This window comes from Suncus etruscus, chromosome 6 (genome assembly GCF_024139225.1).
Source record: "Suncus etruscus isolate mSunEtr1 chromosome 6, mSunEtr1.pri.cur, whole genome shotgun sequence".
In the NCBI taxonomy this organism is placed as follows: Eukaryota; Metazoa; Chordata; class Mammalia; order Eulipotyphla; family Soricidae; genus Suncus; species Suncus etruscus.
Genome location: NC_064853.1, coordinates 101,890,439 through 101,903,929, shown reverse-complemented (window position 1 = coordinate 101,903,929; position 13,491 = coordinate 101,890,439). Strand labels below are relative to the sequence as shown.

Here is a 13,491-nt window from a genome sequence, read left to right as displayed (position 1 = left end):
CGCTTCCTCTAAACATATCGCTTGTCACTGCGTATTGATCGCTGCTGCTCAGTGTTTAGCACCCTTACTCACCTCTCCCTCGCTTGCCTCCTCTCCTTTGCTCTGTAAAACCCTTTTCACTTGTCAGTTCCATTTCTTATTTCTATGGCAACCACAGCCCCCAGCCTCAATCCCTCCCAACACACACGCACGCGCGCGCACACACACACACACACACACACACACACACACACACACACACACACACACACACACACACACCACTTTCCTCCCCACCTCTCCCTCTCCCTCTCCCTTTTTCAAGTACGATCTGCCAGGAAGCTGCTGACAGGCAGATCTTCTAGTAATTTTCCTCATAAAACCAACAGCTGAGGAGAGGGATCTGAGAGGCAGACTGCATGATAGGGCCAGCTAGAAAGGAACTAGGTGGGGGGCACAGATAGTGGGCAGATGTGATAATCCAAGTCCAAGCAGGTAATAGTAGAGGTGTCAGACCTAACAAACCTTCAGGGCAGGCCCAACCCCAGGGGCTCCTTTAGGACATGAACCAAGTGTCTCTGCTGGTCCAGCCACTCCAGCCCAGGAAGTAACTGTTCCTGCCTGGCTGCTATGACCCAGACTGGGGACCCAGACACAGCCAGCAGCCACTGGCAGGTCACTAATTCCAAGGGCAATTTCCTCCATTGCAGGTACTGTACTTCACATCTCCCATAGGTGCTGGAGGCCACCAGGCAGTGTATGAAACAGAAGTGTCCATGAATGTGGGTTGTCAGGAGGGTATGTTTCTGGTGCCCTGGCTTTACTGGCATTAATAGCATTAGTGTAGCTCCCCTTCTAGAAAATATGTAAATAAATAAAATATGGTGGTTTTGACTGCTAATGACCTTCAAATTAGCAGCTTTTTTTTTTTTTTTTTCAGAAAGCACTTATGTATTTTTAATTCGGAATGTACTTGAGTGTCAGTTGCGGTGGCAATGAAAGCAGCAGGCCAGCTGGGTAGTTTTAAATAAGAGGAAACCCAGATCATTATTTTTGAAACTGTCAGCTTTTACGCTTTTTAATGGATTCACTTACTCTCATCTCTCCCCTCACTTCTATGGTCTTTGAAGATGCCCAGGCATTCTCTGTGGGAGAAAGACACAAAAAAACACCAGGCCTGCCATCTGGACAGCCCTGTTTGTCCCTACCTGCCTCCCAGGGCTGGGCACTAGCAGGAGGGCTTGAGCACAAAGGTTTTTCTGAGAGCATTGGTTGGAGAGAAGAGAATTCTGGCTCCTAGTTTCCCAGTGCTTTACTAGCCTGTTCCTGAGATTACTCCTAAATAGAATAAGCTGTGGCTTGGACACAGAAATGAGACAATGAGAAAATTAATTGGAGAAGTAGAGTCAAAGCAGAGCATGAGTGAGGAACAGAGCTGAGCCACCCCCAAAATGGTGCTGTTCCAATTGCAGACCTTGATTGGCCACCACAGTCCTTGGAAACCTGCTAGAATGCAGATTCACAGGCAGTAGCCTGCTTTCAGCACAGGACTTGGATAATAGAGAGGGAGAGAGGTGCTTGTGATATAACTTCCAAGAACTTATCCATTTGCAGAGAAGGTATGAAGGCCACTGACCCAGACCAGAGGGATCAAGCTGAAGAGGATGGTGATGGAGTGAGATAAGAGAAGGAGATACTAAAGAGGAAAATTGGTACCCTAAGCACCTTTCCTTGTAAGCATTGCAGGCTCTTTTCAAATAGCATCAGCCTCATCCTTGGATGAGTAGATTGTGAGCATGGAGACCTCATAGCCACCACTAAGGACTTTCATTAGTACCTACAACAACATCAAGGAAAAGTGGAGCATTAATTGCTCTGGTCTGACAAAAGAAGAATGTATCCCTTGTTTGCTCATTTTGGCAGCAGAGCAGCCCTTTTTTTAAGTGGGCACACCATTTTCATTTTCAATTGCCATTAATAAGTCCACAGAATAAATGTTAGATAAAAGTTAAGATCTTTTCCAGGACTTCAATCACCAGCATGAAGATGTGGGTGCCCAAAGCATAACTATCCCTACTTCTCAAGTAACAAATAGATACTAACTCCAAATCCTAACTGTAATCTTGTATTTAATGCCCACTCCTTGCAGAAGTGATCCAGACTAGAATTCAAGAGCCTCCAGTCTCTCAGAATGACTAGGAGTGAGAGACTCTCTAGTTGGCAGATCCCAATGGTGCGAATCTCTGCCAAATAGCTGCCTTCTTCAAAAAGCAATCATTCAATCATCATGAAACATCATAGGTAAGCTCTCAGGTCTGTTTTGATTTTAGCAATGCTAAATAAAATTGCTCATTCAACAAATGTTTACTTAGTAGGACACTAAGCCACTTGGAAACAAGCACTATTTTCAAGTGCTTAGGATCCATCGATAAACAAAACACAAACAGATCTGGGTCTTCAATAGGATCTAGTAAGAGGAGATAGACAAGTAACAATAAACATAAGCATATGCTATTGAACCTCCTTGAACGTGATATGGGAGAATAAAGGAGCTTGGAAATCGGAAGAGCAGTTTGCACTTTTAATTTAGATGATCAGGAGACAACTCATTAAGAAAGTAGAATTGGGTCAATTATTTGAAAAGGATTGGCTGGGGAGTAAGATTGACTGGAATAATCTTATAGGTGAAAGCCCTTAGAAGTCTAGCCAAGTGTTCTTAAAAAAAAAAAAAAAAAAAAACAACAGCTTGGTGGGAGGCCAGGGATGTGACTTAATTGTAGAGCACATGACTTGCATATGCATGGACCTGGGTTTAAGCTCTGGTGCTACTGTTATTAAGCACTGCCCAACAACAATAAAAACAATCAGCCACTTGTTTTCAAAGAGCTAGTAGATTCCCAATGCTATCTCATTTAAACGCCACTGTGTCACTGTGCACCAGGTGTTCTGATCATTTCATTGTGAAAACTAAGGATTAGGAAAAAACGGCATAGTTTAGTTAATTCTGTCCAGATATTATGAAATGCAGAGATATGATTCCAACCCTATTCAAACTGATCCTAAAACACCATTGTTTTCTAAGACTTAACTAGCCTACCAGTGTGCAAAGGTGTATGTGAAGACATTGATTGCAGAAGTCACAGAGCCTAGGCTGAAGACCAGGAGTTATGACAGTCAATAGGCACAGACTACATAGCAAGCCTACCCCCACCAACTATGCCCCAGCCTCCAAACAAGGTGGATACATCTCTGGCAATGGGAATGGTCTCAATAGGAAGTTTACACTTATTACAAGAGAAAATGCATATCTTAATAGTGAAGGTCAGGATAACTAGGTCATTTCTAGTGAGTAGTCTTCTAGCCTGGTTGAATGAAATCATAATACTATGTACTGGAGCTGTTGATATGCAAGATTATGAGGGAGTTAAAGCTAAAATGGGGAAGTTGTACACAATGCAGTACTTGTGATCCAGAATGTGGATTTTTGCATTGGATTTTAAGATCATTGAAATGCATGAACAAAGCAATAATAAAAGATCTAGGATGTACTTATGACACTATCTATAAGAAAATGAACTAAATTATGTGTATTCACCACCATAAAATGGTTGCCTATGGTTGGATTCATGGGAATAATATTCTTGTTTTGTCTTATTCATTCATTCTCTTTCTTTTTCTTTCTTTCTTCTTTCTTTCTCTTTCTTTCTTTACTTTTTTCTTTCTCTTTCATTCTTTCTTCTTTCTCTTTCTTTTTCTTTCTTTTTCTTTCTTTCTCTTTCGTTCTCTTTCTTCTTTCTCTTTCTTTTTCTTTCTCTCTTTCTTCTTTCTTTCTTTCTTTACTTTTTTCTTTCTCTTTCATTCTTTCTTCTTTTTCTTTCTCTTTCTTTTTCTCTTTCTTTTTCTTTCTTCTTTCTTTCTTTCTTTCTCTTTCGTTCTCTTTCTTCTTTTTCTTTCTTTCTTTCTTTTTCTTTCTTTTTCTTTCTCTTTCTTTCTCTTTCTTTTTCTTCCTTTCTTCTTTCTTTCTTCTTTCTTTCTTTCTTTCTTTCTTCTTTCTTTCTTTCTTTCTCTTTCTTTCTTTCTTTCTTTCTTTCTTTCTTTCTTTCTTTCTTTCTTTCTTTCTTTCTTTCTTTCTTTCTTTCTTTCTTTCTTTCTTTCTTTCTTTCTTTCTTTCTTTCTTTCTTTCTTTCTTTCTTTCTTTCTTTTTTCTCTCTTTCGTTTTTGGGTCACACCCAGCAGCGCTCAGGGGTTACTCCTGGCTCTATGCTCAGAAATTGCTTCTGGCAGGCTCAGGGGACCATATGGGATGCCAGGATTCGAACCACTGACCTTCTGCATGAAAGGCAAACTCCTTACCTCCATGCTATCTCTCCGGCCCTTGTCTTATTCTTTCAAATTAAATTAATACATTGGTGTGTATACATATATATGTATATATATATGTATATGTGTATATATATATATATATATATATATATATATATATATATATATATATATATATATATATGGTTTGTTTCTGGACACTGCAATGCTTCATTAGCGTGCCAATTCTTATTCCAGAACAGCACTATCTTAATTATCACAGCCTCATTGCACATTTTAATGTTGTGGAACATGAGTCATCCATCCTTATTCACTTTCATAATTTTCATAACTATTTTCATCTGTATATTTTTCTAGTTAAATTATGAGATGATATTGTAAAGTTACAAAACAAAGCATTTTATTGGTATGAGTATAAGTATTAAATTTATGTGAAAAAAATAATAATTTACCAGAAAAAGTTTTATTTACAAATATGATACTTTTCTTCATTTCATCAAATACTCTTTAAATAACTGAGTGAAGGTCTACACTTTTATTACATAAGCTATAATTTCTTGCTAATATTTTTCTATAATTTATATTTTGCTACAGTCACAGGAATCCTTTCCATTATACCTTCTAATTTTTATGTATATTTTTAAATTATACAGCAGCATACTGAAGATTCAGATTGTTATCATGTTTTTATTTGAATTTATTATTTATTTTATCTTATACAGGCTTTTAATAGTCAAATAATAATGAAGAATAATAGCTAGAAATTGCCATTTTTTCATTAAATTTTTCCTATCTTATTGCATTGTCTAGAACCTCTGAAAAATATTTGATAACTTTATCAATACATATTTCTTTATTTTTCTTACTTAAATAAAAATGTATTTATTAATTCATAATAAGGTAATGTTGATTTGCTTTTTTTATATATAATAATATACAAATAAAATTTATTTGATTTATTAAAATTATTTAGAATGGATACTAATATTTCAACGCATTTAAGATTTGTATAGGGGCCGGGCGGTGGCGCTAGAGGTAAGGTGCCTGCCTTGCCTGCGCTAGCCTAGGACGGACCGCGGTTCGATCCCCCGGTGTCCCATATGGTCCCCCAAGCCAGGAGCGACTTCTGAGCTCATAGCCAGGAGTAACCCCTGAGTATCACCGGGTGTGGCCCAAAAACAAAAACAAACAAAAAAAAAGATTTGTATAAAAGTAACTTTTTTGATAATTGAAGTCATTTTATTTTATGTACAAAAGGCTAGCATTGTTTCATTATGTCTCTGATGACCAATTCCAGAAGTTCATTTAGTCTAATTTGATGAAACCTATGTCCTTCACATACTGGCAAAAACACTAGCAGCACATATTGAGGACATATTTCTGGATCAGGCCATGTGAGTTCAACCAAACATGAATTTTCTCATTTGGCTCCAATAGAGCTGCTGGTGACCCATCTTGCTTTCTCAGAGGCAACAAGACAAAAGGAAGGAGGGATCCATGTACACACTCTTGAAATTCTGAGAAAATAACATTTTAACTAGCATAAATTCCTAAAGTAAACTTTATTACTCCAGGATTTTCTTTCAATTATTAGTGTGCAGTTTTCTTATTTGTGTACTAGTGCTAACCTTTTCTAATCAAGAGTCCTATGTTATCATTCAATAATGATAATTGGTCCTAAAAGTTTCTTTCTAAAATAATGAAATGGGAGATGATGTTTCTACTAAAATCATAGCTTTCATTTTGATTTGTAAATAAAAGATGCTATTAGGCCAATATGCTTAAGTACCAATATAGAGTCTTTTTTTTTTGACTGGTATAAATGGATTTATTTCATGCAATATTCCAACATCAATCCCAACATTAGTGTCATATCCCCAATTTCCTTTCCATTTTCTAGCTGTTTCTTTAACAGGCATAATTTTTTTGTTTTTATTTTTATATATTTTATTTAAACACCTTGATTACATACATGATTGTGTTTGGGTTTCAGTCATGTAAAGAACACTACCCATCACCAGTGCAATATAGAGTCTTTTGAAGATTCCTATACAAAATGAATGTCTCGAGTACATGCATTTTTGGAAAGATTCAGCCTTCGTTGTTATCATTGCTGCAGTCTCCAGGACTTTATGAATGAGGCATTTACTTCCCTTAAGACAGCAGGTCCTTTTCTGTACCAAAGGGATACACTTGAACACTCTGAATTGACCCATGCAGTTTTATGGGATTAAAGAAACTTTACTCCATAACCAAAGTATTGATTTTTCCTGAATGTATCAGATATTTTTGGCAGTTGTTCTTACAACACAGAATCATGGAGAGTCTAAGCTTCTCATGTGGTGACTAGCAGGACATAGTTTGTTTACTTAGGGAAAGCTTTGGACTTCAGGAAGGGAAGACATTTGTGCTAAAACCTGATTCATTGACCAGAGTTTATGTACCTCTTTGAACTAATATTTATTGTTCTGTGAGCTCTTCTCTTCTAGAAAGAAGGCTCTCCTCTGTGTTCTATGTACATTCACTCTAGGCTTGTAAGATACTGCTATGAACTAAACATCCATCAATAGAAACATACTTCTAATTAGCTCAAAGGGTCCTACCCACAAGATAATTTTTTTTGTCCAATTTTGTCCAAACCCTTTTACCTGAATTAGGAAAAGGATTTGATGGTGACTTGGATGTCTGTGTACAATAGAAACATAAAGGATCGAACAAAACTCCTTCCCAAAGTTCCATAGGATCTGCTTATTATACAGCTGCACATTTAGTTTAGTACTTCTTGTTGTACATATACAAAGAAAGCAACAGGAGGTTATTCACCCCCATGCTTAAATGTATTCCTCTTCACAGTAAATTACATCAGATTAGAGGGGAATAGGAGAATAATGGGACTGGAGAGAAAGTGCAATAAGATATGCATCTTGATGTTTCATTTTCAGTAGTGTACAGCTTCTCACAGATAAACCAATGATCTTCCATTGTTTTCATCCTCCTCAATATTATATTCAACGGTGAACTCTTCAAGGCTGACACCCTGTATTTCATCCTTAGGAGCCCTTTCACTCAGCAGTCACAACCACATTGATTTTTAGCAACGGCCAAGGATTTTGTGCACTCTGGCTGGCTTGGGTTGGTTTGTACACTGGTAACTTTCTCTAAGGAGTCTACATTAATCTGGGGCATCATTTCCCATTACTCAGATAACACCTCCTAAGTTCAAATTCGATTTCCACATAAGGATTAGGGGAATTTTCCAGGGTGGCAGGGCTGACAGCAAGCATTTATCTATATTTCCCTGGTCCAGTATCTCATTCAGCAGTGGGTCACTTTCATCATTATTGTAAACCCAATCCAGTGCAGTAAGACCCTGTATACTAGTAAATGCCTCATTTATGGTTTTCCAGAAAAGTCTGTCTCTTTTAGGTAAACCATCCTTACAGTAGCCAGTACCTGCTGCAAAAACTGAGCTTTTTATTTTCATTTCCAAATGGTGCTATAGATGTCATGATAGACTTCAGTGGGACTGGACCATTAGATAATTCTGATGCTCTTATTCTTTCGTAAGAATCATTATGTATCCTATTCCCTTTATCTCATAATAAAACAGTCAAAGATCCAGGACATATATCTTCTTGTTTCTATACACAAGTAGTTACACATTTTACTCCTTTCATGTATATTGTATAATATATGTGCTTTTGTAATGGTTACATAAAAAAAGATAAAGCCTCCTGCTACTGGGAAAATATTAATATTAGTTATTATAGTTTATTATAGCTATAATAGTATATATTATATACAATAAATAATGTTAGTTATTATAGTGAATTTGAAGTTGACCACCAGATTAAGTATATCACTAGAGAGTTGGAGCAGCCAAGGTCTAGTTCAGGCAGTGACCTTTGAACCCATTTCTAGCATTTTACCTGTAATTCCTCCCCTTTGTTTTCATTAACTAAAAACAAAGTAGAAGACAATGAACTTAGGTTTTAGTTACAATGTTTGCTAAAGGTCAAAACTGAGGTGGGTCAGAGAATTTTCTCTATTCTCAAGCTAACAAACCATCCAGCCACTGTCTCATGGCCACTGGCAGCAGACGTAAAAATTCTGGGTCAGAGATGAGGTACAGTAATTGGAGTATAATAATTTTGGACCAGTTCTCTGAACTCCAATTGCCACATGACAGTGCTTTTCAATTATTTTCTGTCATGCCCCCCTAGGAAGAAGAAAACATTTTTGCGCCCCCGCCCGCGACTGTAAATTGTATCTTTATTAAAAAAATTTAACCTGCAAAACAAAAATATATAAAATAATTTGAGCTGATTTTTTTTAATCAGAGGTGATGTCTGGATTAAGCACATTTTGTAATGCATAGCTTTTTAAAGTGGTGTTTGAAGCAGGACACAGCAACTTTCAGCTCAGAGACATATAGAGATATAAACACTTGTTATGACAGTGCTTGCTGAGGTCAAACAAGCCCCGCTTTACGGAGCCTCGCGCCCCCCCCCCCCCAGGGGCACACCCCACTATTTGAGAAGCACTGCCATATGAAGACATGAAAAGGACCAAATGATACCTGTTTAGATAGGTCCTCATTATGAAGAGGCCAGTTAACCGCGTCCACAGTAAGTTGGCTTTTTGTTCTAGAAGACATGTCTTTATTAAACTGCACAGGACATATGTCTGCACTTTGCTGCAGAGGATAGCACTGTCTACCAATGCTATTCACCATGCAAACATAAGAATTCTTGGAAAGGATATTCAGAACAAAAGGCAATCATTGTCTCACCCATCAGACCCACAGAATGCAAGAAATCCATAGAGAATTGTCTCTCAATGAGTATAATTTACTCTACCTTTTGTGGCATTCAGTCCTGTGACAGTCAAACAAACATAGTTCTATAACCACTGCCACAATAAATCCAGTATATATTGTATTATCCCCTAAGTTTCCTGGTGCTCATTTGTAGTGATATTTCCCCACTTCCTTCCACTTCCTGCCTATCAGAGATCAGGTGTTGGTCGCTCTGTTTTTTTCTTTTCTAGAGTGTCCAAATAAATGGAATCATAAAAAAATATAGCCACTTGTATTTTGCTTCTTCCATTTAGCACCGATTAATCCATGCCATTATCAGTAGTTCATTTGTATTGCTGAGAAGCATTTTAGTTTATGTCTGTACAATGATTTCTTTACCCATTCACCAGCTGAAGGACATTTGGATTGTCTCCAAGTTTTGACTATTATGAATAAATATGCTGTAACTATCCACATACAAGTCTTTATGTGAGTGTATATATTCATTTATTCAAAGTAATTTGTTTGAAGTAGATTCTCGGTCACATTCTTGGTTCATATTTGAGAAATATTTTACTTCACATGCTCATAACTATTTAATACATTAAATAAGTGTTGGGTGATATCCCACTATACTTTTAACTTTTCTTTTTCTAATGGCCAATTATGTAAAGCATCTTTCTATATTCTTAGATATCATTTTGCAGATCTTACTTGATTAAGCATACATTTATTTTTTATTTCTTCACTTTTATATTGTAGTGTTCTGAGAATACTTTTCATACTCCTGATATATTACTTTTTTCAGATATTTTCTTCTAGCTCATAAATTACCATTTTATTTTTTTCCTCCTTTTTCTTTTTCTTCTTCTTTTTTTTTTAAATATGGAATGTTTCACAAACCTACGTAACATCCTTGCACAGGGGCCGTGCTAATCTTCTCTGTATCGTTCCAATTTTAATATATGTGCTGCCGAAGCGAGCACTTTTTTTTTATGTTTTCAATGATGATAATGATGATGGAAATCATACTTAGGGCCTCAGACATTTTCTCTCCCCCTTAACATTAATTAAAAGAACTTAAGATGTAATTAAATTTATCATTAAAAATTTTGTTCCATAATTTCTATTCTAGATAATTAATCTTAACCTAACTAATTGGAAGTTAAATTTTCTTCTTTATAGTTTTTATTTTTACATTTTGTCTTTAGGTTTATGATCTATTTTGAGTTGCTGTGTATGTTTCTTTTCATTTAACAGTGTCCTATAACTTTTGCACAATGAGAGGAGTTCCATGTGTGCCTTTACTATTAATTTTGTCAGGGGCCGAAGAGATAGCACAGCAGAAGGCCTTGCATGTGGCCAACCTGGGAGGGACCTGTTCGATTCTCAGCATCCCATATGGTCCCCCAAGCCTGTCAGGAACAATTTCTGAGCACAGAGCTAGTAGTAACCCCTGAGTGGCACTTGGTGTGGTCTCAAAACCAATCAATCAACAAATAAAGTAAAAAAATTAAATTAATTTTGTAGGGCAAGAGAGATAACACAGCAGTAGGGCATTTGCCTTGCATGTGGCCAACCCAGGACAGACCCTGGTTTGATTCCCGGCATCCCATATGGTTCCCTGAGCCTGCCAGGAGTGATTTCTAAGAGCTGAGCCAGAAGTAACCCCTGAGTGGCATCAAGTGTGGCCCAAAAACCAAATAATCATAATCATAAAGTTAAATAAATTTTGTTCTTTTGCTATAGTTACAACTTCTAAAAAGATGTTTAATAGAAGATATTAGAAAAGAGAAGGTGTCTTTATTCCTGACTTTATTCCTGAATTTACAGGAAAGCATTTCATCTTTGTTTTCACTGGGAAAGTAGCTCATATTGATGGTTTGTGAAAGCAAAGGTATACTTGTCATTTGTTATTCAGAACTGTTATTTATTTATTTATTTATTTATTTGTTTGGGGGGGACCATATTCAGTGGTGCTCAGGCATTACTTCTAGCTTTGTGCTCAGAAATCACTTCCGGCAGAGTTGAGGGATCATATGGGATGCTGGGGATAGGATCTGGGTTGACTTTGAGCAAGATAAATGCCCTACCCACTGTGCTTTTGCTCTGGCCTCTGTTCTTTGTATTCTTAATTGTTATTCAGAAGCATACATAGGTAGATACAGAAATATTTGAGCTGGGCAAGAGGACCATTTACAAAGACAAGAAGGTCAGGACTTATACCTCTTCAATTTTACTTTATACAATGAAGTTTCAATTAGTATAGTTCTGATCATTTTAGAATTATATGGTGCTTCATTCTTGGGTAGCTTTATCTTATTTGCAAATCAAGCTTTTAATTTTCCCTTTTGAGCTTTTTTTAGCCCATGAGTTGTTTACATGTATTATTTACTTTCAAATATGTAGAATTTTCTAGTGTTGTTCTTTAAATATTTTCACATCTAATTTGGTCAAAGAATGCTTTGTTTTCATCTTAATCAATCATTTTAAATTATTGAGATTCATTTTGGTAAATATTCCATATGCACTGTTTTTGAGTGAGTGTTCTGTAACTATCAAATAGGTCATGTAGGTTTACAAGAGTTGTGCAAGTCTCCCCCCCCCTTTTTTTTTTTACTGGTTTTCTACCTTTCTGTTTTATCAAATATTAAGACCAAAGGTTTAAAATTCACAACCATAAGAGTTTAACTTACATATTTCTTTTTGAAATTCATTATATTTTGTTTGAATATTTTGAAACTCTTATTTAGGATATAAACATTTAGAATTATTATGATTCCTTGATGCACTGATAAATTATTATAATGGATAACTTTGCTTATCTATGCTAATCTCCTTTGCTTTGATTAATCATATTGAATCATTTTACTTTCATTTCAACCTATTTATATTTTTCTCTTCAATATGCATTTCCTGTAGATAGAATGTAGTTGGGTCTAATAAATCTCTTTTAAATTAGGGTGAATAAGTCATTCGCATCCAATGTGATTACTAATAACATTGCTATTAAAGTAATTTTAAAATATAGTGAGACACACACTCAATTTTTTCTGACTGGTATCTTATTAAATATAAAAACCAACGTAATAAAATTTCACTTCTTTTTTGTTTTGTTTTTTGTTTTTTGGGCCACACTCAGTGACACTCAGGCTATGCACTCAGAAATAGTTCCTGGCTTGGGGGACCATATGGGACACTGGATGATCAAACCACAGTCCTTCCTAGGTCAGCCACCTGCAAGGAAAATGCCCTACCACTGTGCCACCGCTCCGGTCCCAAAATTTCACTTATTCTTAACTTATTATTAAATTAAAAGCATTCCCTTTCTCCTTCTCACTGTTGCTGTTGTGATGCCCAGTATTTTTGTACATTTGATTATGTTGTTTGTAGTACCAGGGATTTCATGTGATAGTAATAGGCAATAATACAAAGCTTGCGGGTGGTGAGATATGCAGTAGGTACTCTACCACTGAGCTTTCCTTGGGTTCATCTAAGTTTAATTTTATTCCAATAAAAGTGACATATTGTTTTAAAATATATATGGTATATTATTTATATATATGAAAAAAAAACAAATATTTTGTTTAGAAAATAATTTCTAAAAATTTAAAAATAGAAAAGTGAGTAGTCAATTTTACAAAATTCAAAAATGTTAGAAATGTACAGCAATTCAATAGTATGTCATTGATACATGATTGAAAAATCTATCAGTGAAACAGAAGCAGAAATAGACAAATAGATCCAATATCTATTCCAAAATGTTGTATATGAGAAGGATGACATTTCATATCTGTGTAAAAAATGGAATATTCAATACATGGTGTTTAAACAACTTGAAGCCTTCAGAATAAAATGAATTTGATTTTCTTCTTCACACTTTACATTTATGCAAATTAAACTTGGATAAAAATTTAAACATATAAAATACTATGCAAAGACATAATCTAAGATAAGACATTAGAGAATTTTAAAAATTATTTAGAAAAGTTAAGGCCTTCTATCTCTACAACATAGACAAAACCAGAAGTTTTAAAAAAATTGATTAATCTGGTGTTGGACAGTCATAAAAGTAATTTAATGAAGACAGAATAGTGTACAACAAATGGGACTGAAAGCATTAGACTTTTAAAACAATAGCAAACAAGAAAATGAAAAATAGTAGCCTTATATCTTTTATAAATACCATTTAAAACAGTTTTAAGTAAAATAGACTATGTAAAATTTCAAAAAAAATGCAGAAAGAAATGTTATCAGGGATGACAAGTTAGCAGTTAAGGCACTTGCCTTGCACATGACTGGCCCAGGCTCAATCCCTAGTATCACATATAGTCCCCTCAGCCTACCAGGAATGATCCCTGAACACAGAGACAGTAAACATTGAGCACTGC

General features: G+C 35.8%; 1 non-coding gene across 1 annotated transcript; it reads right to left on the bottom strand.

The window, feature by feature from the left end:
- Positions 1-9,979: 9,979 nt before the first annotated feature.
- On the bottom strand, positions 9,980-10,086 carry LOC126013056 (U6 spliceosomal RNA). The gene has a single exon (XR_007497392.1). It is a non-coding gene; the product is annotated as a U6 spliceosomal RNA (small nuclear RNA).
- Between the last annotated feature and the right edge of the window lie 3,405 nt (positions 10,087-13,491).